A 17,735-nucleotide genomic window follows, 5' to 3' on the forward strand; every position below is an offset into this window, starting at 1 on the left:
TCGCCTGGGTAATGTCTGCAATCGCTTGTTGATTAGCATAACCCATGGGATTTTTTTTCTTAGATTCAGTATGTTTACATGCCAAGATCAGCAAAAACAGTCTCTTGCTTGACGTTACTGTGACATACGGGCACATCCAGTCCCTCCCTTGTGTTTTCATCCTCCTGGAGGAAAAGTTTTAGTCAGACTTTGTTGGATTAAATAATACAAATAATACAAATAAAACAAAACAACTTTTGGTATGCATTAACAAGGCACAATTTGTGAAGTGCAAGGTTTAAATAGGATGCAAGGCGTTAGCGTTCATGACACTAAATTTTACCCTCTTTCTACTTAGAGAACTTGTCCAGAGGGGACTCCTGTAGCAAACAATTACCTTTCCAGTATAATAGGCCCAGGCAGGATCTCTCAGCAAAGCCGATTTTATTAACGAATTTGCAAACCTGGGTGTTCTGTATGAAGGTAGGCACATGGAAAAGGGCAAAAAGCCCCTGTTTATACCACCCTAATCCTAGCCACAAATTCCCTCCCCTGTTCCCCACTGGTTGGTACTGCAGGGTTTACAGACCACCCAATGCCTGCCTCAGTTTACCTATCTCATTCCTCTAATTCTAACAACCTCCTCCCCTTATTGATTTATTTAAAATACGGATACCAGGCTTTCTGACTACCCTTCCCCCTAGCTTAACTTTTTAAACTTTTACATAGAGAAATCAGTTTGCATTCCGGGATTAGTTCGAAGAGACTTTGTTTTACATTAAGGATTCATAGTCTGATGTCTCTCAGTCCTTTTCCCCGCCTCGCCGGGGTCAGGTGCCAGATCAGTGTAAAAACAACATCCCTCCTTCAATGACTCCTTACAATTCCCAAGTTAAATTGTTCTGTGTTTTTATTTTAACTAAGATTTTATCAATAACAGCTGACTTATTGCAAGCTCTTGATGTTACGACAAAGGTGGTGAGCGGAAGCCCAACAGCCAGAACAGCCACTGGAGACTGAAATAAAAGAGTTTCCCCCAGCACCGCAGGCTGCGCCTCACCTGCTTGCAGCAAGTTACGCTGATGTCGGATTTTAATTTGGTTTTGGCCACCTGGCGCTCAGAAAGCTTCGACGTAGTTTATTTTATTTACAGGGCTATGAAGTTGGTGAAGGGTTTGGAGGGGAGGCCATATGAGGAGCGGCTGGAGTCACAGGGTTTGTTCAGCCTGGAGGAGACTGAGGGGAGAGCTCATGGTGGCTACAGCTTCATCGCAAGGGGAGCAGGGCTGAGTCTTCTCTCTGGTGACCAGTGACAGAACCCCAGGGAATCTCCTGTGTGAGGAAAGGCTGAGGGAGCTGGGGCTCTGGAGCTGGACAAGAGGAAGCTGAGGGGTGACCTCATTCATGTTTACAGATATATAAAGGGGGAGTGTCAGGAGGATGGAGCCAGGCTCTTCTCGGTGACAACCAATGGTAGGACAAGGGGCAATGGGCGCAAACTGGAACACAGGAGGTTCCACTTAAATTTGAGAAGAAACTTGTTCCCGGTGAGGGTGGCAGAGCCTGGCCCAGGCTGCCCAGGGAGGTTGTGGAGTCTCCTTCTGTGCAGACATTCCAACCCGCCTGGACACCTTCCTGTGTAACCTCATCTGGGTGTTCCTGCTCCATGGGGGGATTGCACTGGATGAGCTTTCCAGGGCCCTTCCAATCCCTGACATTCTGTCATTCTGTGAATGGCAGGAAAATGTGCTGGGGAAGGGTCAGTTGGACATGAGGAAAAGGTTCTTCACCCAGAGGTGCTGGACACTGAACAGGCTCCCCAGGGAGGTGTCACAGCCCCAGCCTGACAGTGTTCAAGAAGAAACAACACAACGTCCTCAGACACACGGTGTGAACTGTGGGGTGTCCTGTGCAGGGACAGGAGTTGGACTCGATGACCCTTATGGGTCCTTCCACCTCAGGATATTCTACGACTCTATTATTTTAAGGGAAATCAGAGAGCGGCAGCAGCGCCCCCGCCCCTTTTCGCCGCGCACAAGATGGCGGCGCGGGGATGACACGTCGGTCACGTGACGCGCGGTGCCGCCCGCCGCCGCCGCACGGGACACGGAGCCGCCGCTGCCGCCCAGGGGATCCGCCCGCCCGGCGGCCGCGCCGACCCGACCCGACCCGCCGCGGGGCTCCGCGCCGCACGGTGAGCAGCTCGGCCGCGCCGCCGCCGCCTCAGCGCGGGGCCGGGCGGTGGGGCCGGCCGCAGGCCCGGGGGTGGTGGTGGTTGCGGCGGCGGGTGACAGCGGCGATGGAGCTGCCGCTACCCGAGGTGGGGCCGCGTAGCGGCGGGGCCGGGCCGCGGCTCGGGGATCCCGGCTCCTCAGCCCGGCGACGGCCCCTGCAGCCTTGGGGGATCCGCGGGGTGTGTCTAGGGCCCCTCAGCCGTGCGGCCCGGGAGAGCTCTGGTCCCCGCAGCTCGGGGGATGCGGTTCCCTCAGCCCCGGGGGCTCTGAGGGTCTCTGGTCCCCTCAGCCCGGGGGAGCTCTGTTCCCCTCAGCCCCGGGGCTCTGAGGGTCTCTGGTCCCCTGAGCCCGGGGGAGCTCTGTTCCCCTCAGGCCCGGGGCTCTCAGGGTCTCTGTTCCCCTCAGGCCCGGGGCTCTCAGGGTCTCTGTTCCCCTCAGGCCCGGGGCTCTCAGGGTCTCTGTTCCCCTCAGGCCCGGGGCTCTCAGGGTCTCTGGTCCCCTCAGCCCCGGGGTCTCTGGGGGACTCTGGTCCCCTCAGCCCCAGGAGAGGTTCTGGTTCCCTCAGCCCCTGTGCCTGTTCGGGTCTGTTCCCCTCCTCCCCAAGGTGCCTGAGTGGGGGGTCCAGCCACCCCTGCCCCGGCGGGTCTGGGGGGCATGTGCTCCCCTCAGCTGGGGTGGGACGGTGGGGCTGAGCCCAGTCCCCTCAGCCCGGGGGGGCCTTAGCGCCTCCTTAGGCCAAGCCTGGGCCCACCTCCAGCCCAGGGGCTGCTTGGTCCCCTCTGCTCCCTGGGTGCCAAGGCTCCAAGAGCAGCTGGAGGCATGTGCTGTGAGGGGGCAGGAGATCCCAGCCACCCTGACCACGTTGGGGGCTGTGACAGCGGCGTCAGGGCTGCACCACCTCCCTGGGTCCCGGCTTTGTGGGGTGATGGCGGCTTGAGGGTCTTGAGGACAAAGAGGCTGGAGGGCAGAACGGGGGGAGAGGAGGAGAGGCACCAGCACCCTCACTGGCACCCTGGCAGCTGGGCATGCTCCCTCTGTGCCTGTGCAATTCCTTGTTGATTGACAGGCTGGATTATTTTGGGTTTTTTTGGGTGTATAATGCCTGTGGTTCTCTTTTTTTACTGTGTTCCTGCTGCAGGCCCTGTTTTGATCAAGGTTTCTAATTTATTATATTTTGTGTGAAAACCTCATTAATGAAGGCCTTCAGGCGCCGTCAATACACGAGGCGAGGATGGAAAGAGAGAGTAAAGGGGTATTGTTTGTAAAAAATGGGAGCTCTGCCATATTGACATGGTTCTGTTGAAGGCTGCTGATGCAGGCAGCCTCCCTTAGCAGAGCTGGAAATGGGATGTCGATGAACGTCCTCGTGTTGCTTTGGCTGACGGCAGCCCCGGTGCATCGCGGTGCGACGACAGGTTTTGCGGCGATTCCTTCAGATTCCGTTCTGCTGCGTCAGGTCTCCATGGATGTGAATGATTTCTGTTGCCTTTAATGCTCATTTGTGAACCAATATAAAATACAGGTGTGGCACCTGACAATTCAGGTCAGTGGAAGCTCTGGAATTGATCTTGGTGGACTTGGCTACGTTTATTTGTTTGGGGAGTGGACCTTGTATTGACGCACTTTGGTTTTATTTCATATAGTATTTTGGTGGGTGTTGGAATGGCTTCAGCTTTGTGAAGTTGTTTAGAGTTTGGAAAGAGAATGCTATCAACCCTGGTTGATGGTAGACAAAAGACAAAGGCTACTTTTACAGTAAAGGTAATAAACTCCCTTTAAATCCAGAGAAATTACCTTGATTTTTCCAGGTTTGTGCATATAGAGCAGAATTAAATTTAACTCACATGCCTTTAAACTGTGTTTGTGGTCTGTGCAACAAACTGTGATTCCCAAATAATTTATCACACTACTTTCCTCTTTCATGTATCAACCTGGAGACAACATGTCTCTACAGGTTTAATTAACTTCTAATGAAAACTTGCAACACTTCTAAATTAAATAAACCACAGTACGTGAATCATTTTCAGAACTTGGAGGTATTTATGAGTATTGTTTGACTACTCAGAGTTAACGGTATCCTTAAAAGGCAGTGGCTTGGTAGTAGCATCTTGTGGATACCTCTTCTCTGTGCATATTACTGCTCCTCTCAACACTCATCAAGCTTGAATAGGTGCTGCTTTTAATTAAATAGTTGTTGAGTTTCTTGAACTGAACAAGTGGAGGAAGAATGGTGATGGCAACTTAAAAGTTCTTCCCTTCTTCTGGTCCCGGCTGCTCTGCGTTGTTCCATGTTGGTTAATTGGTGCACTAAATATGGGTGGCCTGGGACTTACTCAGGTTTAATAGCAATTGCAGTCTGGCCGTAAGGCATGGTTGCCGAATTAAGGGCTTTTTAACTGGGGCAACGTGACATCCTGTAAGAAATGCTCAGACAAAAATAATCCAGACCCTTGTTAGCCAGCTTGTCAGGAAGGGCCTGTTTGGAGTAAGAAAATAAATTAATCTGTATAGCATCACCAAAAACAAACTAGGAGGTTTGCACATGTCTGTGAGCGCTGCTTTTGTCGAATGTGACACGAGATCCTTCTCTCACGGTGTGGTTCTCAGAGACACGTGGTGTGCGGGGAGGATTTTTAAGGCTTCACAGCGAGGTAGGTCCAAACTGGCCTTTGCTGAAATAGAGCAGAGCACCTGAATGCTATTTCAGTCGTAATTCAAGTGCGACACATCAAAACCAACTAGATGTGGAAAAAATGCTCTGAAGTAGAGGTGAGCTTAAAATGAGCTACAAAACCCGAGTTCTGAGAGGTTTTGAGGGTCGTGAACTGGCCTCTTGTGGACTGTCAGTGTTTTCCAAAGGGTTTTGGTCTCATTGGAGAAGTGTGTGGCATCATTCAATTTAATAATTAAGTCTTCTTCCCTCCTCACAAAAGGCTGGGGGGAAATGCAGAAGGAGGTATGAAACCTACTGGCTTTTTGTGATGCTTTCATCCCAAATACATTTTCTGCTTTTGAAAGTCTACTTTGCAGAGGCAGTATGTTTGGTGCAGGTCGCTTGGGCTTGTCTTTTGTTGATAAAAAGAACATCCATCCTATAAGCTACTAAGTGTAACTGGCTTCCCTGTGCTGCGTATAGTTCATTAATGTAAGTGAATATTTAAACTTCTTTAAAATGTTTGTATTTTTTTTTTTTGGTGTTATCAAACGTATTAATGTAGTTGGGGGAGGAAACCTTGAAAGTGCTGCTTGAGCTTTGTACTGATATAGCTCTTGGTCAAGAGCTAAAGAGAAAAGAAAGCCTAATTTAGCAGACTATAAGGTATCTCTTAAAGAAATGCAGCTCTCAAAATGTAGTTATTGCTGTTACTGGTTTTACAGTTCACTCATCCAAATTAGAGGAGCAAGACTCGAGTGGAGCAGAACGCATCCTGTTGATCCTTCCTTCATTGACTTGCGCAATGCTGCCCTGCTATCCAATTACACACCCCTATTCAAGGAAAAACGCTAATACATCTTTATTGTGAAAGCATCTTCACTAACTGCAGCGTTTGCTTGTGCTAATTTGCGTAGATTTAAACAAACAAACGAATCTCCCTCTTCTTAACTCTAAAGCTGTTTTCTCTCTTGGACTTCACAGCGCTGTCTGCCCTCTGTCTCCCTGATTCTGAAGCTCTTTGGAAGCAGCTTGCTCCATTTAAGGGAGTTAAGGCGGAGCATGTTGCCAGTTGGGGAAAAAAAAGCCCAAACACTTAAAGGCATCCCTGAAATCCAGTAGCTTTAGGTTTTCCTCCTGCAGGAAGTATAAGTGTGTGAAAACCAGCTGCTTTCTTACCCGGTTGGGTGAGGTTCGGGTGAGCATCAGTTGGTGTGATGGTGGTGAGTGGGACTGCATTGCCTAAGCCTTCATCGGAAAAAAGAGGCAAGAGAAAACAGTAAAAATGACAGAAGAGGTGGTAATTCCCGTCTTAAGAGTTGAAACAGCTTTATATGAGGTATCTTGTCCCCCAAACCACAGTAGTTTGGAAGGAGTTCTTGCTGAAAAAGCAGCTGCTGCTTCTCTTTGCTCTCATAGTGTGTGCAGACGTAGCTGTGTGGTATATCTGGAGAGAACTTCTGCAGCCTTGTTTGAAGGAGGATTTTTAATAGCTGTCATCTTTTCCTGTCCAATGCACTCACACCTTTAACTTCCTTGACTAAAAAAGAGCATTGCATTTTGGAGTGTCTTCTAGTTTTCCTTGCTGGACCCTCAGTGTATTAGCTTAGCTTGTTGTGTGTTGAATGCCATTCAATGTCATTCACAAATGTAATGTTGGGAGAGCTGAGATTTGTGCTAGTTGAATTTCGAGTCTTACTCTTGAATTTGGTAAAAAGGCAGATTCAGGCAATTGAGGTGCCTCAATGGGAAAGTGTATAAGCATTTGCAAATTTGCTCTTGTGAATCTAACAGCGCGTTTGTGTAGATGCAAGGGGACACCCTGAGCAGACACACCAGGTTTTAATGCAGCTTTACTATCTTTTTTTTTTTTTCCTATTGTGGTGTGGTGACAGCTGGCAAAATCCAGTATGTTACAAGTCTTTGTGCTTGACAGCTGTTCAGGGTCATTGTTGACACTAACTTAACCTTAAATACTTCTCTCAAAATGGTAGAGAATACAGAGCCTTTTAGTTCAAATTAAATTTCTTCTCCTGCAGCCATTAGGTACTAATGGAGTTTGGGCTGTTGGTCTTTAAACATCTTTGGTGCTTTCTTCAGATGTCCATGGGTCTGACCTTTGGGGCTTTTCTGCGTAAAATAACACTTTCTGCACCTGAAGATTTGTTGGTTTGGGTTTGTGGATATTGCTTGTGTTTTTATTATTATTATTTTCGGTTGGTTGCTTTTTTGTAGAGGACAGTCTGCACAAAAACTCTGGCATTTAACGCTTTTTTATTCTTAACTTCAGCAAAATAACCGAGGATTAAATAGACACAGAAACAACTCTCAGCACCCACAGGAGACGCGACTGCTGTGCTTTTTGCAAGGTAGAGGGTTAAAGATATTAAAGATATTGAAGATATGACTGAAAAGGAGTCATGAAGATTGTTACTGGGCTTTCCTAGTGATATAAATCTGTGTCTCCCTAGATAGCATAGTGCTTTTAAGAAGTTGATCTTGAAAGACGTCCATAAAATCTCTTCATACCACACTTTGACCTTCTGCCACTGAGCTGGCATTTCATATGGGCTCCTGGCATGAGCTCTCCTGCAACTTTCAAGTAAAAATTTACCAGGCATTGAAAAGATTGACTCTGCAGTCGAGCACCGTGCCAAGCTATAAAAGCGCTATTTGTACACGGAATGGATTTTTGCTTGCTAGGAAGGCTTGGGTAGCGTTTCAATAGCTGCATAGGAGCGGCTTTGAATCTACATACTAATGAAACCGCTCCGTCTAAATCAAGCTATAGTGTCTCTTCTGCTCTGAAGTCTGTGCTTTCCCTTCCCGGCGCTCTCTTCTGCAGAGAGTTTTATGTCATCAGATTATATTGCTCTGGAAAACTTTTATCAGGGAAGTTAATTTAAAACTATTTTGAAAGGCTTAAAAATGACTCCTGGTGTTACGGTGATGGGAAAGACCTTGAAAAGCACCTTGAGGGCGATTGCTGCAAAAATACCTGCTCGACTGTGCCAATGGCACACGGATCATAGAGCGTGCTCACCATTTGCTGCCAAAGGAACTCCGAGGTGGGCACCTTCGTTGTGAGCACTGTTAGCCAGCTTGGCTAGTGGTGGTGCAGCAGGTTTGCTTTAAACCGGAGCGAAAATCCAGCAGCGGTGGGCGAGTTGGGCAGGGGAAGCCTTGCTGCTCACACAGGGTGCGTGAAGAACAGCAAGTGCCAACGTCCTGTCGATTTGGAGAGTTTAGCCAATGCATTTTTAGTCTTAATAGTGAAGTGACCAAGACTTAGGAAGAGGAATATAGATATTCTTAAAATGCTGAAGTTGGGTGTTTCGAGGGGCAGAGCCCACATGGGGTGGGTGGTGTTCAGAGCAACGCTGTGAACAGAGCAAGAACGGACATAAAAGGGTGAACACAAGCCTGGGATGGTCCCTACTAAATAACTTGACAGAGCATGTCGTTCCGTCTCCACCGGTACTTTTGGGATGCCAGGATATGTGTTTAATGGAGACATGATTTTATGTCTCTCTGTGCTCGGAGAAGCTTGCATTTGCCAAAAGCAATCCTCGGTAATGGGCTGGGGCTTCTTATCCAGTCTCTGTGAAACGGTGCAAAAACCTTATTTTGCAATAATGAGCAATTATCCACAAATTAACAAAACGACTTGTCAGATATTGCCTTTGTTTTCGTGCATGTGCAATCTCCTATTTCAGTTTTTCTCTCTTTCGAAATGTAAATAGGTGGTTTATCAAAGGGTATTTTAAAAACAAAAACAGGGCCCAAAGCACGTTTTTCGCAAGCGGATTGTTTGCATTCTGACACTTTGTTCAGAATTTCTTTGGAAATGCTTGCAAGCTGAGATGACAGAGGCTCATATAGCTATGTGTCTTGTCCCCAAGCTTTATTTGAGGTTTCTCGGTGCCAAGGTGGGATGGGAGTGGAGAAGGAAGAACCTGAGGTCGATGGTGTTTAAGATACAGATAAGCCAGATGTATGCAATAGAAAAGGCTGTTAACTGTTTTCTTGTTTGTGCCTGTCCAGCTGAGCTGATGTTTTCTATGAACTACCTGTTACTCCTTAAAGAAATGAACTTGTGAAAGTTGCTGCTCAGCTCACAGCTCAGCATGGGCCAAGTGAATTGACCGGCAGCATTTTCTATCTGCCTATAGGGAACTCCTCTTGGTGACTTTATTGAGCTGCCAACCTTTAAAATTCTTTTATGGTTCTTCCCATTAGACTCCTTTGCTAATACCACACAAAGTACTTAAGAGGTTAAAAGCAGATTGTTTGCGTTAACTTTGTAATCCCTCTCACACTGATAATAGTGCTTTAATACTGTCCGTTTGTTGGTGGATATGAGCAAATATTTAAAATAATTGTCCATGCTAGAAGAATATTTGTCGACTTCATAGTTTGTTTTGGATTTTATTTGTTAACAATTTGGGAATCTTGTTTCCATGTTCAGGACTTCCTTTTTGGTCTTTTCATGGTTGTAGCCTGACAGCAGACTAGATACTAAAAATCATAGGGAATTGATGTGTTCCTTCAAATGGCTCCACTGTAACAGCCAGGTGTTGAAATTCAGCCCTCAAGATGCGATGCCATGCTACTGAATGAATTCCTTGTGTTTATTTGCAGACGGGATAGTAACCAGATTGGTGTCTGGCCCATCTGCCGTAAGCCTCGCAAAAGTAATAAAGTAGAAAATGCTTTGCCTGCCTCTGTCCAGCTGCATTTTCAGCACATAAATGATGTGTGTTACAATGTCTGATCTTTGTATTCGTGCCAAGGTATCCTGACACTGTTGGGAATGGAGTTTTGCACGTGTTCCTGCTACATGCAGCTGTGTGGACACTGAAGCTCCAGCCTTTACCAAGGTGAAGGTTCCAGAGTCTGGTCTCGCTGCAAGCGCAAAACTCATAATAACAAATTAAAAGGCCACAACAGCTTGATAATTACCAAAATGCAAATCATATTTGAGTTTGTTTACCTGATTTCAAGAAAAATTAATCTATATTTTGTCTAGACTGCTTAATAAATATAATTAATGAACTAGATCTGAACACTTTGAAGCACAAATAGGTTCAGAAAGACTTTTTTACACTGCATGAGGAGGATTAGTTTGTGACCTGCGTCGAGGTGAAGCCTTTAAATCTTTCACAGGTAGGGTGCTACTGCTTGTCTTTGCCTCGTGTTTCCAGCTGGGTTGTGCAGAGTTGGTCCTTACAGAGTCAAGTGATTTCTAAGTAGCTGGATATACAAATGCACAAGGCAGTAAATACACCTTGCCCTGTTTAGAACACCAGAAAAAGTAACTGCACCTCGTAGTCTTGGTTACTAACACGTATTCGGGGCATACACTTTGGTCCCATTTCTTATGCGAGCTCATGTATAAACGTTATCATTAAGACTTTTACTAATTGCATGACATTTAGCGTGCATGCAAGTGCTAGTAATAACAGCGTGCTTCTTTCTAAAGCCTCCTGGTTAATGTATTCTGAGTTTTCATCTAAGAAGCAGGGTGAATCATTGTGTTCAGCACATGGACTGACTCCAGCTGCTCCCCGGAGATGAACTGTTTGAATTCCCCGGGGCGAGGGAGGCTGGTTTTCAGTGGTGCGTTGCTCTGCGCTGGTGATTGCGGTGACTGGTTTTCACTGGTGCATTGCTCTGAGTTGATGGTTGTGGTGTGGCTTGGTGGCAGGTGAGCTGAGAACACCCCAGAGCTGGGACTCTCTAGAACTACCTGAAGGGCAGTTCTAGCCAGGTGGGGATTGGGCTCTTCTCCCAGGCATCAGCAATAGGACAAGGGGCCATGGGCTTCAACTCTGCCAGGGGAAATTGAGGCTGGAGATTAGAAAGCAATTCTGTGCAGAGAGAGTGGTCAGGCATTGGAATGGCTGCCCAGGGAGGTGCTGGACTCACCATCCCTGGAGGTTTTTAAGCTGAGATTGGACATGGCACTTAGTGCCATGATCTAGTCAATGGACTGGAGTTGGACCAAGGGTTGGACTTGATCTCTGAGGTCTTTTCCAACCCAGTCGATTCTGTGATTCTGTGACCTCTCGTCCCTGTCCCTAAATCTCTGCTTTGAGGTGGAGATTTGAGGCTGCAGCTTCAATTCCCAGAGAAGCCAAAGGTTCAGGTACATCTGTTCAAAGTGGACCTTTCTGGGCTGAATTAATTCATGACTATCTTAGAGCTGGTTTTATTTTATTTATTTTTCCCTCCTCTTCATCACCGATTTCCAGTGTTAAAGGGCATCCCAGAAGGTTTTGGAGAAATGCTACCTAGCAGAGTAGAACCTTATTGAGAGGGAAACAGCAAGAGGGTGAATGTCAGCACCTGGGGTCATGCTGCACGTTTTCTGCTCTCACTACTGCTGTAGTAATTGACTTTTCTTACAGGCCTGTGTCATGCAAAATACGAATGGCAATCTCTGCACTGCTGAAGTGGAATAACTTCTGCAGTGAATTATTTGTGACTGATATGTTGCCTGATATTACTCTGGTGCAATTAAGATATTGATACTGCTACATTGTCACTGTAGCAGCCTTGACTAGTCCATCCTCTAGGGAGGGATCTTGACGCTTATAAAGCCAGTTCTCAGTATTTTAGATGAAATGTGTGTGTGCAAATGTATGCCTGCCTTTGGTGGTTATTTTAGACACAAAAAAGTATGAAATCAGCCTAAAATTTAGAGTCAGAGCTTGCAGACACAAGGGGGTTGGCTGTGCAACTTCATGCATCCTTTTGTCTTTGCTCTTGATGTTGCGAATAGTCACTAAAAAAGGTGACAAAACTTCAACTAGAAAGAACAAAAAGTCCATTTATTTCCATAGGCACTGCAAGGTGAAACATCTGAAGTATTTGAACATGCTGATCTTTCTGTATTTATGGCTTTAAAAAAATGGAGGAAGAATGAAATAAAAAGAGGGCTGATCTCTTCATTGGCTTCTCTGGAGGCAGTATTGTTCTCTTCTGGATTTAAGGATTTGTTTCCTTTCCAGGACTGCTTTGCTAACATTTTATTTTCTGTAAAGCAGCGGTGAATTATAGTGTGGCCATTTATGTGAAGTAGCTTAGTAATAACCCACATATTTTATTTCTGATGTACATTTTTTTGAAAAAAGATTTCAAGTCAGCCCGTTAGGAGACAGATTGTCACCAGGGAAGGTTCAGATTGGATCTGGGGAGCAATTTCTTCCCCAAAGGGCTGTGGGGCATTGGAACAGGCTGCCCAGGGCAGTGCTGGAGTCACCATCCCTGGAGGGGTTTAAAAGGCATTTAGATGAGGTTCTTAGGGGCATGGCTTAGTGCTAGAGTTGGGTTATGGTTGGACTTGATGATCCTGAAGATCTCTTCCAACCCAAATGATTCTATGTTAGATTGTCTAGAACAAAGCACCTTTTTTAAAAATATCTTTTTCTTGCTATGATTTCCATTCTCAGGGTGAGGGCAGTACTGTCCCTCCCATGGAACTGCAGGGAGGAGGAAGAGAGCTGGTCCCTTATCTGAAGGCTTTCTTGGATGCTTTACTTATTCCTCAAGTGTCAGTCTTGATATCCAGTATATGTGCAGTAAAGTGACATGTTTTTAAGTGCAGCATTGAATAGAAACATACACTTTGCGAGTATTCCCAAATCAAACCCACCAGTTGTGGTACTTCTTGTCACTGAAGTTTGGAGGTTTGTAGAAGGCTGAGAAATGCAGCTAGCATCAGATGCTTTCAAATCGCCTCTTAGAGCCATCCTGCTGGTCTTCTCGCTGTTCCTCTATGTCTCCCACCTCCTCATGTTCATTCCCACTTTCTCAAGGCCCTGCCATGTCCTGCTGTCACCACCTTCCCCCTGGGCTCACAGACATCCCTGGGGGGTGGCTGTTATTTGTATTTGGGGCTTCTGATAAGGTGACAAGGGACAGGGAGCTTCCTATTTAAACAGCAGCTGCTGTTGCTAGATCAGTCACCAGGTTTGTGTGCGGTGTTTATATGCTCCAAATATTGCGCTGGCAAGTGTTGTCAAACTCGGATTCTCTTTTTGTGCTCACGTGCAATTAATTTCCTCGAAATTTCAGGGAGGGGATGAATATGTTCTTGCAGATTGTTTGGAACAACTGGTAGGATGTGCAGCAGATCGAGTGTAAACTGGTTTTTGAATGTGCTAGAACAGGATAGAAAGCCTGGCTTTGGAATGTCAGCATCAGAAATTTAGGTTATGTGTTGGTTTTTCTTTTGTATTATAGTTCATAGAGAGCATTTCCCTTTTTCCTTAATGAAACTGCTTCTGCAACTTGTGTCAATCCATCTTTAAGCCTACGTAGAAAGCCCCGTGGCTGCATCTGATTAGAGTGGAATCTGCTGCTGCTTTTGGGACTTCAGAGATCCCTTTTGCAGCCACCAGCTCAGCTGTTAAGCCTATTCCAGTCAAGCCTTTAGTTGTGCCATCCGGGTTGCTGTTCAGCAAACACCCCTCGGAGTGCAGGCTTATGGGGGTTGGTGCTTTGGCGTAGTTACTGCCCCTTTAAGAACCAAAAAAACAGTGTGCAGAGCTGCAAGGGAGAGCAGGGAGGATCCTCATCCTGCTTGTGCACGTTTGGATTTTCACCAAGCTGGCTGCCATGAGCCAGAATAGAACAAGTGAAGGCATCCCAGTTATGCTCCCACCCAGGTCATACGTGCCGCTGCGCCGTGCTTGCTCTGCAAGAGATCAGCCTGCGTGTTTACATCCACAAGTGCAAGTGAGATCGCAATTTATGGCTTTCAAGGAGATTTGCTTTTCCCAGCAAATGTGTACATGAGGCTGGAATTGGGGAGAGCTGGCTGCAATTCCTGGCTGTGCAGGGCTGCCTGCATCCCTCCCTCCATCCCTGCTGAGGGGATGGTCCCATTCCAGCCATTAAGAGGAATTAGAAGTTGCTTGGTGCACCCCAAGACTTTGCAGGTGGCTTTTAGAAGGGTGGAAGAGATTCCTGCTCCTGGCCCTGAGGTGTGTCTAGATTTGGGGGCCTGTGGCAGGGGGGAGGTGGATCCAAACCCCATGCTTTTGCCAGATCCCAGGCCCAGCCGGCTTGTCAAATCTGCACTGAAAAGGTTTCTTTCGCTGAAAAGTGGGGTACGCTATGTTATTGATATTTCTAAGGACCTGGGTTCTTCTGGCACATAAATTTCTTGCTTACATTCAGAACTGAAAGTGGGCAACTCCAAAAACAAATCCTGTAAAGCAGCGCTGGTGGGTCAATGTCATGTTAGGCTGCTGAACAGAAATAGGCAGAAACAGCTCTTTTCAAACAGGTTTGCTTTATGTCATTATTTCAATGTTTTTGGTGTTATGTTACTGTTACACCTTCTGAATAAGGCATGGTGGGGTCTTTTGCGCATATTGGGGAAGGTCCTTTATACTGACAGTGACTCCTTGCTCCCAAACACAAGATTTCTCTGAAGCCCCAGCAGCACTTTTCCCTTTTGAGAAGACGTAGCTCAAGTTTCCTCACCTTTGTCCATTATTTTTTAGAGAAGATATGTCGTTTGGTTTGGGTCAGATTTGCAAATACATTGCTGGCGCTCGCTTTTTCTCTTTCCTGCCAACTTAATAGTTTTGCACCTTTCATATTCATCTGATTACCTGTTAAAACTGGCTCTTTGGCATTTGAAAAGCTAACGGAAAACTTGAGTAACAGATGCATTACAGGAGATGGTCTCTCAAAAAGAGAAGTAGTGCAAAAGCCAAAGTAACGTTTTCCTTGTTGGCAGACTTGTTTGGAAGAGTTATTCATCCCTCCAGTCTGTGCAGACGCAGCTTTCAGACTCCTATTTGTGGTTTTAGCAGGAGCAGACCAGAGCAAGGAACCGCCCCCTCCCTCTCCAATCCAGTACTTGGTTTCTGCAGGGGACGTGCTCGTCTTTCAAAACTCACAATTTGGTAACTGGATGAGATGTGAAAGTTTAGCATAGAAACTCTCAGAAGAAGGGAAGGCAGCTCTTGCTGACGTACAAAACCCCCAGTAAAACTCTTCAAAATGAAGTGTAAAAGGATTGAGGTTGTGTGGTGGAAATGGGGAGATGTTGACGAAGAACAGGTGAGATGTTGGGGAGAGTAAGTTGCTCGTGCAGCTCAAAACCAGGCTGGTCATGCTTCTGGTTTTAGGGCCTGGGGCTTTAAAAAATAGTGCTAGTGGTGGCGAGAGTGTGGCATGGGAGCTCCTCCTTCCCCAGCCCCATGTCTTGGGGTTGGTAGCGGAAGGACAGTCAGATCTCTTCTTGTGTGGCTGTTCTTTCAAAGTGAAAGCGGAATCTTTAAACATAAAGCGTGGATTCCTTAGTTGCATTGGTGACGACTCTGAACTGTTGCTTCAGGGGGAGAGAGCCTGCTGTGGAATAGCCGAGGCTTCGACAAGTGCCAAATATTAATAGCTACACAGGAGCCTTCAAGTGCATCTCATGCAGTTGCTTTTGTAGCGCCGGCCAGGTTTTGCTTGTCCTAAAGGGCTTTGCTCTGCCTTGAAGGCAAAGGCCCAGCAAACAGAGCCCACTCAAAAGCAAATACAAAAGGATGTCTTTTTAATATGGAATTTCTAAATGAGTACTGGTCATCGTTTCCAGAAGCCTGGGAGGTAACCACCTCTAAGCATTTATTAACTGCATAGGAGGGATGTTGCAGCAATGCACAAATGCATTTCAATACCCAGGAGAAACAAGATTTAAAAGCAATTACTGTAACCTGACAGGGGTGTGGTCCAGAGAATTCGTTTTCTGAGTTGATGGCTTTTGGGTCAAGACAGAGGGTAGGAAAGTTTAAGCATGGGAATCAAATTTCTGCTGCCAACTATGGGCACCTTTGAAAGTTAGATTAACTTTTGTGGCTGGAAGTTCCAACTTACTTATTTTCCTTAGAGTTTAGCTGTACTTTGGTTGTTGCAGACAAACTCTTGTGCTGCCCTCCTATAGAGATGATGCCTCAACTCTCCCCTAGCAAGTCACCTGCCACTTGTTAATGTGGCCGTTAAGCGCTTTTAAAAAGCACTCTAAGATTTAGGCATCGTTTGCATCAGACTAGGGTTGTATTGATTTTTAACACAGAGTAATTATTGCCCATCAGCCACACTTACACACTGCTTTGTAGACTGATTAAAGCAGCCTTGTCATTCTCCCAGGTATCAGCTTGTAACTTCGCTTTTTACTTGCAGTGAATTACTCAAATGCAAACCCAGCTTTATGTGCAGGTCTCTGGCCACTGCAAGAAAAGAACAAATGAATCTCTCTTCCCAGGAAACTCAAGTCAGTGTCTCAGGAGAAAAGAAGTTGCTGCTGAATTGGATGTGTGTGGCAGCTGACAGCAAAGCCTGGCTGGGATTCGGAGGTCTGTGGCTCCTGTATCATCAGAAGGGTTGCTGCTGTTTTACAGCCCTTGGGGAATAAACCACTTGCAGCACACTGATAGCAGAGCCTCGGCTTGCTTGGCCTCTGGTGGCCAGAGAAACAGGCCCGGTTTGGGAAACGTGGGTGCAGGCTGCACCTCAGCTGGTCACCCAGCTCCTCTGCAGCCTCAGCTGTGGAATTTAATACTCCCAGAGAACAAGTGAGTATTGAATTACTGTGCTGTTCGTTACCTGTTCCACGCTGCTCTGATGAGCAGATCTGCCTTTCAGTTTCCTCTTGCTTCCCGTTGATACAACTACAGAACCAACAAAAAAGGAACATGTAAGACAATTTTGGTGTAATAGCAGATGTGCTGTCTCACTTAACCTCTGACATTAAGTGGGTGTGAGAGATTTGTGAGATGTGCTTGGTAAGCTTTTTAAAACAAGAGAAAACTCTCACTGTGGAAGAGGGGAGTATGGAACTGCACCAGAGCTTCAGGCTGTACTTCTGGGTGTGCATCCCTTCGTTGTTAGCTGTCTGAGGTGAAAATTAGCTCTCGATCAAGAGAAGCTTCTTCAGGACAAGGTGTGCTTTCTTCTTTTTCCTTGGCGTTGCTCTCTTCCCTTGTGCAGAACCTGCCGCCCAAGTCTTGCTGTGCGGCTCTGTAGCATTGGTGCACACCTGTGCTGTTCCTTACCTACGATGCTTCCCTGCAGTTATGTAGAGAGCAGCCACCGTTTGAGGGTCACTTTGTCCATGTATGTAAATGTTGTGTGAGCTTAAAACTGAGATCTGTTCTGTGTTCCATGCTTCTGTATCTTTTTCTTTCTGACCTTTGGATTCTCCCCAGAGCAAAGCTTTTACTGCCTTCGGCTCATGGAACTCGTAGTTAGAAAAGAGCTTCACTAATTTCTGTATTCTCAAACCAGGGGTTTCTTTACTTACCCACCACTCAGGAGACACCTGCTCAGTCCCCTGTGTCTTCCTCGTCCACGCCCAACCCAGCTTGTTCAATCGTATTGTTTCCCTACTAAGCAAGAGGCAAAAAAGCAGCGTTTGATCTAGTTCGTGAGGGTTGTGACAGGCTCTTTGTAAGCAGCTTGTGACTGCGGTGAAACCACGTGTGAAGGTGATATCAGTGTGACACTGTAAATCTTGCCACTGTGCCTCCAGAAACGCTGAATGTGAGTTGAAGGTGTAGCTAATGTAACTCAATCTGCAACAGAAACGTCTCGTTCTTGGTGTTTTCGGCTGTTGTGCCTATGCCCATCCTTGCTTTCCCTCCTGCATCAGATGTTATAGCCTAAAACCAAAATGTGTTGTGCAGAGGAATGGGAAAGGAAATAGCACGACAGATTTTAGCTTTCATAGCTGTCCGCTGGTGAAATCTGCTCCGGGAAATCTCCCTGGGTCAGAGCAGCGCACACAGGTCATCGGGCGACTGAGACCGAGCCAACACTCATCTGCTCTCTGGCCTGTAATTAATTCAGACCCCAAACAAAACCAG

The 17,735-nt window shown here is 46.5% G+C and overlaps 1 protein-coding gene across 2 annotated transcripts in view; it reads left to right on the forward strand.

Moving 5' to 3' along the window:
* The first annotated feature begins 2,062 nt into the window (after positions 1 to 2,062).
* Positions 2,063 to 17,735, forward strand: part of SGMS1 (sphingomyelin synthase 1) — a 99,429-nt gene continuing 83,756 nt past the window's right edge. For both annotated transcript variants that reach the window (XM_082054428.1, XM_082054427.1), the window contains exon 1: positions 2,063 to 2,173. The gene's annotated coding sequence lies outside the window, so the exon portion shown is untranslated. The remainder of the gene's footprint in view (positions 2,174 to 17,735) is intronic.

The sequence above is a fragment of the Streptopelia decaocto genome (genome assembly GCF_964273445.1).
Source record: "Streptopelia decaocto genome assembly, chromosome: 5".
Taxonomy (NCBI): domain Eukaryota; kingdom Metazoa; phylum Chordata; class Aves; order Columbiformes; family Columbidae; genus Streptopelia; species Streptopelia decaocto.